We start from the raw sequence: 18,367 nt of genomic DNA, 5'->3' as shown, positions 1-18,367 counted from the left end.
TTCTGCCAGGCTAGCCTTTTCCCTAGGCTTCTCTCAGACTGAATATGAATCAGCTCTGCTCCAGAAACTACATAACTATGTCTGTGTGTTCCTAATTTCCTCTGCTGTGTCTCACTTACTGTCTGCCTGCTTTGGAAGGCTGGAGGGTCAGGCATCTCTCAGAATGCCTTAACAGAAGACTTTTGTGTTTTGTGTACTTAAACTGGAACTTTTTTTCATTTCAGATTTCTTTCTTATTCTTTTAAAGACGTAATATTTTTCATTACAATCTGTACCCTCTGCTGTGGTGGGTATCTTTGCAGCAGTGACTGCTTTGAATTGGCTTCATTTTCATTAGACAATAGGTAACAATTCATTATTCTGAGAAGCCTCACTAACAGTTAATATTTTATAAATATTTGGTCATTATGTATTGCAGCATGTTATTTTAAAAACAGTTCTTTTTATATAATTCTTATGGGAGAAAAGGGAGAATAAAAGGTAATTGTGTAATACTTCACAAATCTATATTTAAAGTGATTAAAAATTGGGATGATGCTGTTGTGAATCTTCTTAGAGATGACAATTGATAATAAAAATACACGAAGGAATTGAATTAAGTATTCCACATCCTTTTACATTTCCTGTGGGGTTTTTTTCCAATTGTCTAAATAATAGACAATTTGTTTTTACATTATATTTTTTGAATTTTTTTTTTATGTTCCAGTTAATTACCTTTATATTGATCAAAGCATCTTGTGAGTCTTGAGTTACAAGTACTAAACTTGAGAGTTTACTTCTCACAGTTCCAGTTCTTCTGTGATTATTAATGTTACCACATATTTGTGAGGCTGAGGCTTACTTTTGAACAGAAGCTGTAGGAAATATTGGAGAGACTGAGCATGAACAACTAAGTTCTTCTACCAGCACAGGCTGTAATCCTATTGCTACTGTGAATTGCTCACAGTCTTCAGGACTCTGCACATAAGCTAAGTATTTAAAAGTCAGATGTCAGGAAAGGGCTTCTGCCAGCTCCCTCCATCTTAGCACTGCCTGAGGGTGGGATTTGTTTGACCTAACTCCAGCTGCCAGAAAATTAGGTGTTTGAAAGGTATCAGTCACCTATTCTGGCACAAAGGAGACAGATTTATATGCACAGAGATTTATCAGCAGGCTCCATAGCTGGTGGCATATATGGGCAGTTAGAGTAGCTTTTGGGCAAAGATAAAAACAGGAGAGAAAGAAAAGGGAAAATGAAAAATTTCCCCGGGGAAAAGTGGGGAGAAGTGACAAGATCCACAGCTGAGCACGCTCAGGTCCTGATTCCATCAGCATCAGGGGTTTTACTAGCACACATGCACACAAGTTCCAGTCATACCTGGAACTTGTCTTCATGTCTTCAAGACATGCTCAAGCTGCCAACTTTTATGGGCACAATGCTGTTGGTCCATTGAGTAAGCAAAATGTTGGGAAAGGATGGAAGAAGGGTGACTCTCACAATGGTGGTGGTCATTCACACAACAATGAGAAAATATTGTCATGAGAAAATATTGTCATAACAAAATGCAAAAACACTTCTGTTGTGACTTCAATGAGAGAATTGAGCTGCAAGTGAAAGGGTGTAGAATTGCAAGTAGAAAGCCCTTTGTGACAGAAAGCACAGAGACTGTGCGACACTACCTTGGGAATGGATGGATCACCCCAGGGAAATGCATGTCTCCACTGCTGCAGAGGGATTCCCACTGAAGTTTGTTTAACTTTTTGTTAATATGACTTGAATCCTACTCCATATACACACATCTGACATCATGATACTTTTAATGTGAAGTTCTTTATTTGCGTTCAGGAGTCCTCATAGGCCGTGCTCTTGGTAATACTATATTTTTCTTGGTTATACTTATATCTATCTTTAGTTTAGCAGCTTTTAGTAAAATACTATTATTTATATCAAAATGACATATTCTCTAAGAAACTGACACTCTTCTAAAATTATCTGAGAAAATGGTCTTGTTCACACTCAGCAGTTGCAGCACTTCAAGTGTGCTACGAAGCCAAAAAAGTCTAGTATGCAATAACTGAAAATTATGCCGAAATATTTCAGCAGCTCAAGTTGTTATGTCATCAGTTATATCTAGCTTAACCAGGCCTATTCCCATTGGGTTTAATGAACTGCATAGAGGGGTAGTACTTCAGACCCATTAGCAGCTGGAGATGTAAAACAATTTCAGTAGAAGGAATCCCTTCCATCACAGAAATAGTTACACAGGCACAATATGTCATGTAGAGCAAGGCTAAGAAACCATTGTACAATGATTTACTGACTACAGCACTGGGTTTTTATTCTCTTTTCTGCTTTCTACCACCTGCTGTACCCAGTTTTTAAGTTAGATTCTTCTTTTGACAGAGCATCATTCATGCAGATCACTGTCCTGTTAAGGTTATTTTGATATATTTCCTTTGTGTGACTCCCTCTGTGAAGATCAGGCTCTTCACCCAAGTCCACAAGGCTGAAGAACTGCCTGCTGTTCTGGCTGTGATCTCTAGTTCAGGAGTGAAAGGACTAGTAGGAGCAAAACTAGGCCCCAGGGCTCTTTAACATATAGTACCTCGAGTATAGTGAGCTGGCTTACCTGATTCCAGCTCTTGTACTGCTCACCGGTGCTTCATTCAAAGTGGCCACTCTCAGCTTTTGATGGATGCATTGATTACTTTATATCACCCACCACAAACCTACAAACACACAGATGAAGTTACACCCAGGAATTAAGCTCTGACACTCAGAATGACATAATCTGTGATCCAAATATCAATGGTGGGATTCTGTGGCAGCTTCTCTTCCCAAGGAGTATAAATGCTATTTCTACCAACAGTGAGAAGTGTTTGAGGACCAGCAGTGAGTTTGGCTGATTTGTTTGAAACGTGTAGATGGCACCTTCATCAGTCATGTAGTAGCACCTTTTAAAACATTTTTGTTAAATAGTTATCAGTTTTGCAAGTATATGCATTTAACAGAATAACAATTTCTGACAGTTACACTAAGTTTGAAAGCTTCAAGCACTGGCACTCAGATAATGACAGTGGCAGGAATGTTTTTACTGCATTAGATGCCAATTAAATTACTGATTTCATAATTATAAATCAGCATGTTACAGTGGATAATTAATGTTGTCACACTCAAGCTGAGACACTTTATATAAGCATAACCCTTTCCTCTGTTGATTTGCTTATTCAGGAAAGAGAAAATATTGCATATCATTTTTTAATATTTGAATACATATCTTTTAGGATTTCTGTTCCTGCCTGCAGCCATAGCAGCATTCTGTCCTATACAATGGTTCAATTTAATGAGTGTGGACAGTGTTCAGAAGGGACACAATGACCTCCAGGAAGAGAATGTCATTTAAAATTAAGACTAGTTTGGTGTGCAAAAGAAGAAAAACAAAATACTTAAAAATAATTGCCAGGTATAGCATTTTACCAGTAAGAAACTGTGTTTAAAAAAGGTTGTTTGGAAACTCACAGTAACAAGGATTTGGCACAGAAGGTTTGTTTGCTAGTGTAGAGTTGCTCTAAATTATAAAGGAAGTCATGGAAAGGTAGTATTAGAATAAGATCTTCCATTCTATAACACAACAATATCCCCAATCTTTTCGTCACTTTAAACTTAGTTGTGGTCAAGGTGGTTCATTTGAAATTGGGAAGTCATAAAAATAAATATATGAGAACCTGACCAATAAACACAGAACAAACTATAGATTAAAACCCTATTGTCCATCTATGAGAGGAAAATAGGGTTTTGGGTTTTTTTTCTCAAAAATAAGAAAAATCAGTGATAGTTGACCATGTATCAGCACAAAATTTCTACTTTTAACCAAGGATGAGTTCTACTGATTTGTGCTGGGAATTTGGAAGCTAAATCTCAAGGCCATTCCCATCTTCAGGAAGTTTAAAATCATAGCTCCCTTCCTCAGGAGAGCAAGGCAGACTACTAGAACATTTTCCAGCTCTCTCTTCCAATTGAGCCACACTGAAACCAGGAAAGCAGAAATGATGGGACCAGAAGTACATATACAAGACACCAATTTCTGGTTTAAAATGGAAACAGTGCTGCGATTAACCAGACATGGGGTTTCAGCTTCTGCTGTTGGAACTCTTTGTGCTTCTGTTATATTGAAAAGAGACCACAGTTTCTTTCAGCATGGTCTTAAAAAGGGTGACCTTGACATGGGCCTATCCTTAGATGCACATTCTGATTTTTAAGGAGATCAGGCATGCATGGGAGTCAAATATAATCAGAATTTGCTTTATTATTGTCTTCACCATCCATAGCATCTAATGCCATCACTCTGCAGCATACCTATCAATGTGCTTTCCTTTCCAGCTCTATGATTTCTTTAGGTTTGTTTTCTTTACCAAATCACAAAATTCTGGTCATAGAGTAGAGCTGCTTTCCTGGCTGCTCTACAGGATCTTGTGTCCTGCAAACAAACCCTGTTCCTCCCCTGTGGAGCCAAAAGACTGCCCAGTGTACACAACAGTAGAGAGTGGCACCTGCCGACACAGACATTCTTATTCACACTAAAAAGAATCAACGGAAATACTTTGTGGTGTTATAGATCTAAAAAGACTTTTTTTTTTTTTTTTTCAGTTTATGGTGTTCTGATAAAAGTGTATGAATTTAAAGATGGAAAAAATTGAAAACCAGTCTATTTTAATCAAATTGTTCAGGCTTAAAGTACAGAAAATGTTATATTGTAAAATGTCTTTATCTTATAGTAGAAAGATAATTGTGGTGCTTTTATGAGTAGACAGGAATGATACAATGACTGATCAATCCCAGTTTTCTATATACATACACATTCTCTATTTTTAACATCAATACAGCTTTCAAACATTTATTTGAAAGAATTAGTCCTGGGTCGGGTTTTTTGTGCCATTACTACTTTTGTAGTCCACAACTTTTTAAATTGAAACTAAACCTAGTTTTGATTATTGAGACAAAAGCAACACCCTCTTTATAAATATGTATACACGCCCTAAGTTAATCAGTTCACTGCTCTGGAATTAGCTGACTTGTTTGCCTTGGTGTGTCGCCAATTAGCAGGAACTCAGGGATCCTGGCAGTTGACAGCTGGAAAGAGATCCCAAGTTCTGCGGCATACGGTTTGCTGTGTTGTACAAAACCCTGAGCTCATGGTATTAATTCTTTAATTTGCTTATTAGAACCTTCGTCAGCAAGCTGTCTGCTACTTTCTAATGAGCAAAATATGCCTCTAGAACCCTGCAAGGAGCTGATTTCCTCAATATAAGGCTCTTGTGATGTTTGAAAAAGTGGCTTTTTGCTTGGTATTACTAAAAGGAGCCGGTGAATAGAAAAAAATAAAACAAGAAAAACCACAACAGATAAACAGAATAAGGGAAGAGGAGTGGAAGGCAGTTCTTTGTCCAGGAAATTGCATAAATCAGAATTATTTCAAAATAGAACACATTTAGAGGATAATTAGGTGCTTGTTTATGGGACTCCAGCTTTAAAATAAAAATACACACTCTAAGAACTAAATGTTAATTATTATTTAATAGGGCGCAACAACTAGTAGGATTCACATGGTCTTCAATACATGATTGTGAATGGTTGACTTTTTTATAACATAAAATACACACACACAAATATAGTCTACTAACATAACAGGTACAATAAAGAAAAACAGTTTACTTCCTTCAAGAATTAGTATAAGCCATAGTTGTTTTCTAAGTCTGTTTATTCTTGAAAAGTTGGATAAATAAAACACAATCACCCAACACAATAGGATCAGAAAGTTAAGTCCCACAGTAGTGAGCAACACTAGAGTTAATTATTTTACATCTTTAACTTCATTCTTCTCTAGAAAATAATATATTCTAGAGATTATATCCCATATATCCTTATATATATTTAGAGAATGAGAATGCAATTCTCCTTACATTTCACATATGATCTGTTAGAGCAGTGCTGATGCTGCATACTCCTGCCACACAGGATGTGGCTGGAGTCATAAGAGCTCTGTGAGAATTACACACAAACAAGTCAAGATTAGTATTGATCTATTTCTGCATTATTTACAGTTACCCTTGAGTCCATATGCATGGTTTTGATGGAGCTTAGCTGCATTAGGATTCAAGCTAAATATCACATTAGAAGCCCGCCCAGGGAGAAAAGCTTTCTGAGTACAATATAATGGAAAACACATATCTGCAGAGTGCTAAAGATGACTACATAACCTCCCGTGCTGGCTGCTATAGAGATTAACACATGACTGTACAAAGTAATACATATTTGTTTATAAGGTAGAAGTAACATATGTAGCTAAGGAACTAAAATGAAAATTGCCACATTTCATCCTTTCTTTGGAGGAGTTTCATCAGTGGATGAAAACATCAGGAGAATGCTAATAGAAATGAAGAAAACTTCTTTACACAGAGAAGTTTGAAAACAAAACTTTGACAGGAGTGAAATGACCTTGCCTGTTTAATAAGCTTAAACAGGCTCCTGCTGGCAGTGCTCCTATCTGTTGAAGGACAGATAACAATCCTGCTGTTTATGTCAGGGTTTACAATCACTGTCACAGAGCTCGTCCAGTATTGTCTATGGGAGCAGCAGCAGCAGGGAAAAGTGCAGAGTAGAAATCAGTGTTATTTGTGTGTGAAAATAAATTTCACTGTGAGTTAGAGCATTTGAAATGTATATATCCCTCATCGGAGTTCTGGCAGACTGAGCAGATCTACAAGTGGAACTGCTGAGTCAGCATTATCCCTGATAAAGCCACACAGCATCAGATTTACAGTGTTAGGAAAAATGTATCTGTCTTACCCACATCTGTAGGTACCAGCCAGTGATCCACAGAGAAAGTAGGGTTGTGTGGAGCACCAGTTTAAGGTGTTAACATTGGTGTCAGCAAATTGTGCTGGGGCAACAGGAGATGTGGGGCTGGTACCTCAGAGAACCACTTCTTTTCTGGATTTGGTCTGTTTTCCTGCAAGTCAGCTGAAATGATAGCAGTCAGCAGAACAGCCATAATAATGTTCTCCCTTACCTGGGATAATTTTCTTTCTCAAGGCTTTGGAGGGCAATATCTGTTGCAGTATCTCTAAGAGCAGCTCCAGTTTCCTGGTGAGTTTAATACCTTGAGTAATAGATACAGGAAAATGGCAAGTTCCCTACTGCATAAGAGCACAGGACTTGCTAGCATAGGATTCATTAATATTTTTTTAATTCTTGATCAGAAACTATAGCAATAAGACAAAGAATAAAGAATTCACACAGAAAGAGGGAAAATTTAGGTAGGTATGCAGAATTGTGAGGTTGGTGAGGCACTGGAACAGACTGTCCAGAGATGTTGTGCATGCCCCATCCCTTGCAGTGTTCAAGGCCAGGTTGGATGGGGCATTTAGCAACCTGGTCAAGTAGGATATGTCCCTGTCAATGGCAGAAGGCTTGGAACTAGATAATTTTTTAGGTCCCTCCCAACTTAAATCATTCTATGATTTTTTACCAATGATTGTTGCTGAACAAATACACGTAGTGGAAAAGAGTGAGATTGATAGCTGTCATGGTTTAGGAATAGCAGTCTCCAATTTAATTCTTCTGGTAAAACCACAGTTCTGCTTGCTCCTGCCTGCCCCCAGAGCTGGAGGCATAAGGAGTAAACATCACAGATTGGGATGTCCTAGAGAGCTACCAGTAGGAGTTTACAGGAGTCAAAAGCACCACCACTGGTGAAAAAATAACCTCTCTGTTGTTGCTTGGCCTGTTGTAATGTTGTTTTTAAAAGATTTCCTGCAAGGTTTTACACTGTATCAAAGCCCAAAGGAAATAGTCCTTGTCTTTTAGGTCTCATAGGTTGTTTTTTTTATTTTCCAGAGCCAAAAGAAATTATTAATAAAACTCCTTCTTAAACAGAAGTTATTATGTGTCAATTTCTGAGAAGTGCTATGTTACTGAGGTACACTGGTGGAGGAAAGAACACCATTAGACGTAAGGGCTCAAGAAAAATAGTGTTTTATTCTAAATAAGCTTGTATTGAACCAAAACAAAAACAAGGGAAGTTTTTTTCCGTATTAAAAATTGCCTAAGTCCTCATAAGGTTTTGTCACATTTTGTGAGGTTTCAGTGTTCTCTGACCTGCAAATCTTCAACACATCACCTTCAAAGAAGTTAGAAGTCATTTCATCCAGGACGGGTAACAAGAGTTCTGGGGAAAATGTGTGCCCAGTGTGTATATTCTTGGAGGAACGTGGAGGAAGGATAGGAGAGCCACAATAGGAAAGTGTGAAAAAATAGGAGTCTACCCTTCTGTTTGGATGAATTCTGATCCCAGGTGCTTAAGACAGTGAAGGATAAAAAAGCTGTAGAATTTGTATGTCATGGTGATCCCCTTGACTTGAGATGATTCATTCACTTCCAACAACTTGGAGGACATGAGATGGAACAGCACCTTTGTGCCTAAAATAAGATTCTGCTGAGAAAACCTGAGAGCATGGCCAGGGTTATGATGCTCTTTCAGCTCACATGTCTCTACATTGTGTTGCCCAACACACACGGTTCCAAAATCCTTTTCAGCCAGAAAATAAAGCAAAGAAGATTGCTGTCTGTACCATCTGCTTAGACAAGTCCCTTTCTGCAGACTTCCTGCAGGTTTTCTTTCCTGGAAGTCCCATCAGGGTCTTGCTAGTTGCTCTTGAAGAGATATGACAAGAGAACCAGTTAAAAATCCTTAGAATGTCACAGAGTGATGATGGAGGACTAATAAAGTCCTATCATTATCAGCACAGCCCACGTAAGCCAGGAGAGTTGAGAGTGCTTTCTGCTGACCCAACTGTTCTGCAAGGCAGTAAAATCTGTCAGATTTCACAGAATGGCCCTCACCCACCTCCCAGAGCACATGCTCACCATCAGCATCCATTTCTGTATGCATTCCCTGAATGTGATGTGAAAACTCAGTTGAGGTTCAGCTTTCCCTCATCAAGCAGAGCAGTCACATTGCTGAGAAATCAGAAGGGTCTAGCTGGACATGGTGGGAAAATGCATCTCACAGGTATAGGACACTCATTCTTTAGATAGGAGAAACAAGAAAACTGCTTGTAAGAGCTGATACAATAGAGAGTTGAGTACAAAATTATACTATAGTGACATAAACTTTGTGGCAGAAATTATTGTAAAATCAATTTTCACACCCCAGCCTATGCAGATATCAGTTCCATTTTCTATTTGGTTTTCTGATCTCAATGCCTTTTCTGGTCTTTTTTTTTGTTTGATCACATCCTCGATCAATCTTACACCTGTTGAGTGTTTTTCCCCTTCTTCCTCAGTGCTCACTCCCTTGTACTCCCTTGTGGGTTCATTACAATTTATTTTTCATATGACTGAGCTTTGTACACATCTGTGCCCAGTGCAGGAGGTTCTTGGTATGGTTGTTGGCCAAAGATTGTATTCACACAGGTAAATCTTTGGCTCTAACAAGTTTTTCATCAGTGGGGAATGCTAAAACTCTAAACTATCTTCTTCCCTGTTTAATCCTTGGAGCTTTGTATAAGAATTATTTCACATATTCCCAAAATGGGTGTTAAAGGTTCAGTATTACTGGGAGAACTCACAGCTACTAGTCAACAGTTAGAGTGTTTTTGGTACTGAAACTCATTTACAATCACACACATATACAGAAACAGTATAAATTCTTATTAAGTGGTATTCTTTTCTAGGAATAGGTCATAGATGCAAAACACCCAAAAAGTATCCTTGTATCCCTTCAGAGCAGGTTTTCTATACTGTATTTATTGTTTTCTAAATATGCAGTAACGCTTGCCAAGTATTGCATAAGACATGAGGGATGCTAAAGATCTGTCAAAACCATCTTTCACTGAGGTATTTTTTTAAATTAATCTTTAAGCTCTAAGCTTAAAGCTTGGTAAGGCAGCTCAGTTCAAGGAGGTGTCTTTTTTAGGAAATGGACTCCCTTGTGTTAGATGATTAACTGTCATCATAGATTTTGAGGTTTTACACTTACCATATTCCAAGCTCCATAGAAATTCTTTGAAGAATTAATCTTAATGTGTTTTCAGATTACATTGAAAACCTATAATGTTAACTTCTCTCTTTAAAAGCCATTGGGTTATGGATTCTTTTCTATGAATTTTTGATAAAGTGGTCCAGAACAAGAAAAAGAAGTAGTTATTTGTCAAATAATCTCATGAAATTTGTATTGGCTGTTTAAATGCTTGTTTTGAAGAGCTAACCAAGATCATGCAAAAACTGCCAGCAGATCCATGAATAAGAAATAGTTTTGTCTTATGTATTTACTGCTGCAAGACTTCTACAATTTTATAAGACAATAGATCCCAGTTTATTCAAAGAAAAAAAATTCAATAATGGAAAGAAATTTCACTGCTTAGTTTCATCATTCAGTTCTGTCCCTAATGCGATTTTTATATTAGAAAAACTAAACTTGCAAAGCTGAATGTTTCTAGCAGCTGGCATTGGAGCTGAGGTTTCCCTTGGGACAGTGGGGAAGAAATCCTTGGTGTCCTGCACGCAGCTACAGATGCACCTGCTAAATCAGCTGTGCTCCCCTGCTCCAACAATTGCACGTCTGCGCCACCACGCAGCTCTGCTCCGTGCCACCCAGCCTCTTTGGAGCCCCACCTCCTCTTTAAAATATGTATAAATCAGTGTTGTGTGTGGTGCAGCCTGAGTGCTGGGCAAAGCAGAAGGCTGTGTATGGGAGCAGAGCATACCATTTGTCTGATTTCCCTGCACCAGTCGCATTTCCCCTCACCCGTCCCTGCAGCCCACCTATCCCACACAAAAGTGTCTGTCTTCCTGATGGCAAAAGCTGAGATAACTACAATACTGTTTCCCTACTAAATATCCCCCTTCTGGAGATATAAAAGCATGTTCTGAGAAAATAACAAAAAGGTAGATAAAATGCAAGTGATAATATGAAACCACCAAAAAAAAAAAATCCTATTCAATGGATACTAACCTTCCAATCAATCAAAATACTGGGGTGATTTTAGCCTTGATATTTTCTCAAATATTCATAGCTACCTTAAAGAAAAAGAGAAAAATTATATTTCTTTTGAGGGAATGTACAATAGGGCACTAGAAAGCGAAAATTAGTTTTCTGTGTTGTGTAATATTATTCTGATAGGGGGGAAAATGATAAAAGAAGTTAAATGGTTTGGGGTTTAGTTTTGGGATTTTTTAAATATATGATTCACTAAAGAATGTCTTACAAGGTTTTGTATTACTTGCAACAGCAGTTTTTTATGATGATTCATAGCTGTGACAATTCAGCCTATTGATATCAAAACCACTTTGTGCAATTGCTCTCTGCTCTTTTGTTCCACTGACAATATGCAAAGCTCTACTTATATCACTTGGGATGTTTCAGTATTTGAAATTTCTAACTTGAGTCAACTGTTTAATCAATATATTTCATAAACCAACAAAGTTTAAAGATTGTTTTCCGCTGTTCCAGGCATCAGTAGGATAAGGAATGACAGTGGTTTTGTAGGTTTAAGTTTAAAACAGTGATTTTACCAGCTGTTGGGGAAAACTGCAATTACATTTCCTTTGTGTTTACATTCTGGATATGTTACAAAATTACTGTAATTATCTAGAATAGAACGTGATGATTATATGGTTGTCTTTTTGCATTTCAAAACTATAAAGATATTATAATAACATTACATGTCTAAGTTGCTCTCATAGGAAAGTAAAGGGTACAAGTTTCCTTCTGGCCTTAAATCAAGCTGTTTGTGGTAGATTTCAGGTCAACATGTGCAGGCTGTAGCCACTGCAGTAAGCCCTCCAGAACAAGTCGTCCCTGAACAAAAGGTTTTCAATTATTCAATTTGCAAACAACCTTTGAAACACTGAAATGAGAGCGAATCTGTTTATCTGGCCTGGCAACCAACATCTCATTCAAGTCTCATTCCCAGCTAGACTTAGATTACTGAAAAATTCAAACAAGGACCCTCTTTGTAATATTGATCAAGAAAGAAATACATGTGAGCAAAATGGGTATGTTTTTAACTGATGCCTGGATAGGTAAATTATTTTTTCTTGCATAAATTACTTTTATACATCACTTTCTTGGATAACAAGAATTTTGTATCTGTGACACTGGTGAAAGAATATTTTTTTAATGAAAGAACTCTGTGACCTGACCATGATGTGAGTTCCAGTTCTATCAAGGTGCAAGAATAAAATGGTTTCTTTAAATAGTCACAGCGCTGACTCTCATCTTTGGTATATTCCCAGCTTCTAAACCAAACAAAGTGAGTACTTCTGACAAGTGGCAGGAAAGTACACTGGGTGCCTGGGGCTTTGCTCTCTTCTGTGGGGAGAACAAGTGTCCTACTTAAAATTGCTGCAACCTAAGGAGCCTCACTGTGCATAACTTTTGAGTTCTGGATAGGGGATAATATCAAATAAGTCATCCCACAAGTGCTTTTGGAGGGGGGAGGAGGAAAGAAATAGAATCCAAAAGGAAATTGCAGAAATGTGTATCTTTAAAAGGGTTTGGGCTTTTTTAATGGAACTCTTGTTTGGAAACCTTTTTTTCTTCTCTCTTCTCAGCTTAGCTTTCCCTGTAAATGTAGAGTCCAAAACTTAACTGGGAAAAATACAGTAAAGCTTCTTTACTAATGTCAAGATAATCTTTTAAACATAAAACCCAGAGGATAACAGTATGAATGTTACCTCTAAAACTGGGTCACTCATCACTCTTCTTAAGAAAAGTTATACTTCCGTTCTTCACTTTATCAGAAAAAACATAGTACTCTGATAGGACTAAAAAATACTGCTAAAACAGCAGCACATATTTTAAATTTTTTTATTGTTCCAACCTATTTTGTTTCACTGAAGTTTTCTTCTTTAAATTTTTTGTGGGGTTGCCCAATTAAACTTTTTTCTACTATTCCTTCTTCTTAAATGCTATAACTGTAATTATATCTGGAGTCCTAAAACTACCTAACTTGTTTCCCAATTACTGCCATGGGTTTCCTAGACAACTGAAAACTTTCCCAGAACACCTTCTGTGTTGCCCTTTCATCATCTCTATGACAGTGATTATCTCAATCTATTCTAAGACTGAGACACAGTGGTGAATTTCTTGTTCCCTCCTTGAACTTATGGTGTAGTTAGCTCTGGGCGAGGATGCTGAATGTATTTAATGCTAATTCAGCATTTCTGCACCCCTGGAGAAAAGCTAAATAAAGTTTGAACATGGTGGGGAGGGGGGGGAAATGCTTTTTTTAGGTGAATGAATGCAGCAATTTTTTTGGTCAGACCCTCATTAGTGGAAATCAATGTATCATCATTGACTTCCATGGAGGTATGGCAAATGACATTAGCTCAGAGCCTATATGCAGTGATGATATTTGCATTTGTTGAAGCTTTGAACAAGATCTATAAAGCTTTCATATGGAACAGATTTGTTGCACTGGGAGTTCTTAAGAATTTCTCTTTGGAGTGTTTGAAATTTGCTGGTTTTCAGCCTTTTGACAGTTCTATGAGGTATCATATTTCTTGTTTTCCTGGGATTTCCTAATTAGCAATGCTGAGCAGGAATTGTTTGAAATGCAGTGTAAATTGCTGCATCTCTGTCCATATTGCACATTTTAAAATTAATCTGTTTCATCAGAAATGTGTCTGTAGAAATTAAATGACCACAGCTGCTACACCTGGGTTCTTGAACCTGAAAGTTTGTCTATGCAAGTTCACATTTGAGAGTTACAATTCATTTGCATACACATATTTGCAAATAAGATTACTCTTGAGACTTTCAGCAAAGCTAGTTGGAAAAGTTTAAAATTTGTTCCCCAAAATAATAAGATAAATTTTTGCATAATTTTTCTATTTTATTTTATTTTATTTTATTTTATTTTATTTTATTTTATTTTATTTTATTTTATTTTATTTTATTTTATTTTATTTTATTTTATTTTATTTTATTTCTTATTGCTTTTTTGCTATGTATAATTTTAAGCTTATTTGATGACAAATAATTGTTGTCCATATGAGTCACCACAGGGCCTACAACTGGTGGGCAAGCTCAGCTTCAGAAAAAGAGAAATGGAGGTTATATGCATGCTGTGACAGCAATAAGCCCAAGGGCAAAGCCTTCTGTTCTGGAGAAATGAGGGTTAGGTTCTTTGAACCATCTGTCTCACAGGTCTCCAGAGAAGATTATGAAGAAAGGAGTAAGCACTTACTCGACATAGATCTTCTCAGATATTGATTTAAGAATGATTCTTTCTTTGTAGTTCTGAAAGTAGTCCTAAATGGAAGAAACTTGGTAGATTAAACCCTTCCTCAGCCATGCATCAGTCCCTATCTGTACTGAAATTGTACCTGTTTAGGGCAGGGGGTAGAGAGCATGGCTGAAAATATGTCTGTATGTTTAATTCAACTCTGCCTGGTGCCTTTTTCATTGCCTTGCTGTTGATCCCTTAAGAAAACCAGACGTAGAATTTATGAGGATTTATTAACATCAGAAGTCACGTCAGCCTTAGTGCAAGGGGATGTAAGGGGCTGAGCCAACATCAGCATTTTGGTAGATCCACAAAACTATTTCCATTTTCTGGCATCCACCTGCCTCTGATAGACATTTCAGTCTCTGCTGCTGTATGCAGAGAGCACCTTAGGTTTCAGAGAATGGCCATTGATGATCTTTTTGGGTCACACTATGTCAGACCCACCCAATCTGCCACTTAACCATAGCTGTTATGCAAAATTAAGGGGGGATTGTAAGAAAGCAAGAGAGCTCCTTTTCCATAAACACCTGATTTGAAAAGATGATGTTTTGCTGGTGAGTATTTTGTTTTGTGGGGTTTTTTTTCAGTCTTTCAGTATTTTTCAGTACTTTTTAGGATTTCAGAGTTCTTCAGGTACAATGATATTTTGTTGCAGTTTTGTAAGGTCCAGAGTCAAGGGAGCACATAAGAACCTCAATTTTCATTGTGAAATGAATTAAAATAAGCCTCAAGTTATAGGAAAAGTAAAACCTAGAATGCATGCCCTAATTGCACAGGGAAGATCACCATAAAAGAATAGAAAATATGGCTCTGTTATCAGAGGAGGGGGAAACACTCTGCTTATATTTTAATTCAAAAGAGGTTTTTCAGCTGCAAAAGATTTTTGTGCTACAGCACTGCGGAAACTCCTAAGAAAATTTTTAATCTGCATGTCTTTGAAACTCACGGATTGAGTAGTACACATGCATAGCTAAATCAATATTGTTCATGTCCAGCTTGTTATGTCAGGATGAAGAGCTAACAGAGCCTCTGCTTAACTTTTTGAACCCTATTTTCAAGCTCTCTATGCAAATTATACGCATTAATGTCAGTGGAAGTCCCAACTGAGAAGGAGGCTGCCTTTAAGTCTTCTTGCCTGCATTGTGTAACTCATAGGTTCATAGATAATTAGGACATGCTAGGGCTGCAAACTAGTGCTGCAAGAGAAGATGTATTGGCCAAGGTTTGTGGCTAAACAAACTTTCTGTGCATCCACAGAAGCTCTGTCACTCTTCTCCATAGCCTTTTGAAACATTATCACAAGTAGCATTATTTCAATATGTCTATATATTGAGCAGTTTCTACTCATTTCAAGGTCTTATTACGACTCTGGTGTCTGAGCACCGTAAGGATGTACACTTAATTTCCAAAACTGATATGCATGAGAAGTAAAGTGGTTATTCACTAATGCTAATTGGCTTCTAAAAAGCCAATTCATTTTTCAGATAGCTCTAATCTTGATATGTTAAATAGAAATAGTGGAAGATATTCACCAATGTGAAAAGAAAGTTTTTGAAGCATTCATCTTCCTTTCTCAATGAAGCATCTTCTGTCACTAGCTTGCCTATCCTTGACAATCTTCATTTATCAAATCCATCTTTTTTTAGTTGTTTTCCCCAGCCATCCTATTTGCTTAGCTGATGAAACTCCACAAGCCAAAGACAGCAATCCTTGGTGATCTGTTCTAGAGGAACTGCTGGTGTTTTGCTAAAGCTGGACAACACTTGAGTGTAGAAATAAACAACATGAGTTGTTGTTTGAGTGTAGAAATAAACAACATGAGCTTACACTATTTTCATTTCAATTACTTTCTCAATTTGTAATGAAAGTTGCCTCCATTTTTGTGAGGAAAGATTTTTTTCAGGCCTGATTGTTTCTTAAGCAGTATTAGACAAAGAATATTGTGACTACATGCAAAACATCAGAGATATTTTGCTGGATTGATACTGTGCTCATTCTTCCAGGTAACCACAAAAAGCAGCAGTTCACCTTAGAGCAGCCTGTAATTATATTTTTCCTTTTCTTTTTCCCCTATGAGAAAAGATGGTATATTGAAACTGTCTGAGAAATACTTTTTTTTGGTAGTCTTAAGTAAAGTAAATATGACCATGGGGAGGAACTATCTTATCCCAGTAGACATGATGCTGATCTCTTTTGTGCCAAAGTAAATCAAGAATAATTTTACCAATGTCAGTACAGCCACATCAGTACAATTCTAGTGGGAATATGGAATATGGCACAGTATCTCTGTAAAGAATAATGAAAGATTGCAATGGGAATTGTTGTGCCTGTGTATCTCTGCAGGAAGTCTGTGGAATTTGGTATTTTAGAAGGTGGAATAAAATAAACTTTGAGTTTAAATTAATCGGGGCTGAGTTAATTAATCTGACATGTGACAGGAGAACACTGTGAACCTTTAACCAAGTCATCTGAGACTGGACTGAATATCTCTGCTCTGTAAAGGAAAAACGTATTTCAAATCTACTGTAATATGATAATGGTTGACAGGATTTGGGCAGGATGGGGACTGACATAAAAGCAAATTGGAAATAAAGACTTCTGCTCTATCTCAAATGTGGCTGTTACATGGTGCAGACCAACTCTTGCTGTGTGTGTGTTTATGTGGAAACCAGGAAACCAGCAAGATAATTTTGTTAGCACAGGCAAGTTTTTTGGATTCTTCATGGCTGACAGTGTCTTCACTCAAAGTACAGAACCAGTTTCTGAAAAAAAACAGCCTTTACTCTGCTTAAACAACTGACTGGGTAGTGATAGGCTGCTTTTTTAGTTTGTACAGGCTGATACGCAATGAAGCCAGACCCAGAGTGCTGCCTCCTGCACCTGGCAGCTGTCCCTCTGCGTGCCTGTGGAAAACTCCCATTTCCACACCAGCTGCAGGTGTCACATGAGGCTGCTGCTGCTGCAGCCAGGAGAGAGAAGGGGTCCAGATTTAAGGTACTGAGATCAAAGGATGCTGCCTTTGAGGAGGGCGTTTAATCAGATACCAGGATGTTCAGTGCAGCATTACATTGATACATTGCCTGCCTGGAAACATGCTAAACCCCTTCACATTGAGAAGATGTGAAGCTCCTATAAACATAGATTAAATAAATAAGCTGTCCAGTCAAAGAAATTAGAACTGAAAAGTATTAATTCATCTAATTTATACGCTTATCAATTTCGGGAGTGAAAGTGATCAAGGGGAGACATTTAACTGATTTTACAATTGGCCTGTACTTCATTCCCCAGAAGAATTTACTTTAATGGGCAAACATACTGAAAAGATAAGTCATGGTGATATTTGCATTCAGATTATATTTACTGCTCTCTACAATCTGTGCATCTTTGTAAGTCAGCTCAGGTCTGTGAAGTTATGTTTGCGTGGGACTGTACTTCCCCTGGAAAGCTGATGAGGCTGAGACTCTCTGGGTCTCGTGCATAAAATCTGATTTGGGATTCAGAGTACTGCTGTGTAGATTTCACTCAGAAAGATAAGCTCTTTCCTCTGAGCAATGGCTAGCATTTTTGTGGGAAGCAGTGTTTGATCTGTCAGAGGAGCCAGGACTGCTGCTCTGCAGAGTCACCTGGGGGCAAGAGGCCTCAGGGTGCCTCAGGTCCAACCTCTCACTGCAAAGAGGCCAGTCACACAGCAAGTACTCAATGCCATCCCAGTGCTTCTCATCCTCCCACTGTGGACCCTTGAGGAGAGTCCTTTTGGAAGTGTTTCCATCTATTCCACAGCCTCCTCTCAGGTGGCTGCAGACCAGCTCTCTTCCTTTGTTAGGCTGAACAAACCCAGTTCCCTCATCTCCCTCCCTTGCATCTCATAGGCTGCAGTAATGGGTATTCCTGTGGATTTTCTTGCCTTTGTTTAAAAATATGGACAACTGGAATATTTGGAAGCTGCATTTGAGAGGACAGGAAACAAGATCAAAAATATAGCTGTCCTCCCACTGCCTAACACCAAAATAAAGAAAAGCTTGCCTTTGAACTGGAATAGGAAAGACAGTACCCATTACATAGAAGAGAAGAATTCTTTATTATGGTTTTTCAG

The 18,367-nt window shown here is 37.8% G+C and overlaps 1 protein-coding gene across 4 annotated transcripts in view; it reads left to right on the top strand.

The window, feature by feature from the left end:
- The window catches only part of HS3ST5 (heparan sulfate-glucosamine 3-sulfotransferase 5), a 195,214-nt gene that overhangs the window by 75,769 nt on the left and 101,078 nt on the right, over nt 1-18,367 (top strand). Inside the window, exon 2 of one of the 4 annotated variants that reach the window (XM_063151029.1) lies at nt 11,787-11,851. The exons of the other annotated variants lie outside the window; for them this stretch is intronic. The gene's annotated coding sequence lies outside the window, so the exon portion shown is untranslated. The remainder of the gene's footprint in view (nt 1-11,786; nt 11,852-18,367) is intronic. 4 annotated transcript variants of the gene reach the window in all.

The sequence above is a fragment of the Melospiza melodia genome, chromosome 3 (genome assembly GCF_035770615.1).
Source record: "Melospiza melodia melodia isolate bMelMel2 chromosome 3, bMelMel2.pri, whole genome shotgun sequence".
Lineage (NCBI taxonomy): Eukaryota > Metazoa > Chordata > Aves > Passeriformes > Passerellidae > Melospiza > Melospiza melodia.
The sequence above is the reverse complement of the archived record's forward strand: the minus strand, read 5'-3'. Positions and strand labels throughout refer to the sequence as shown.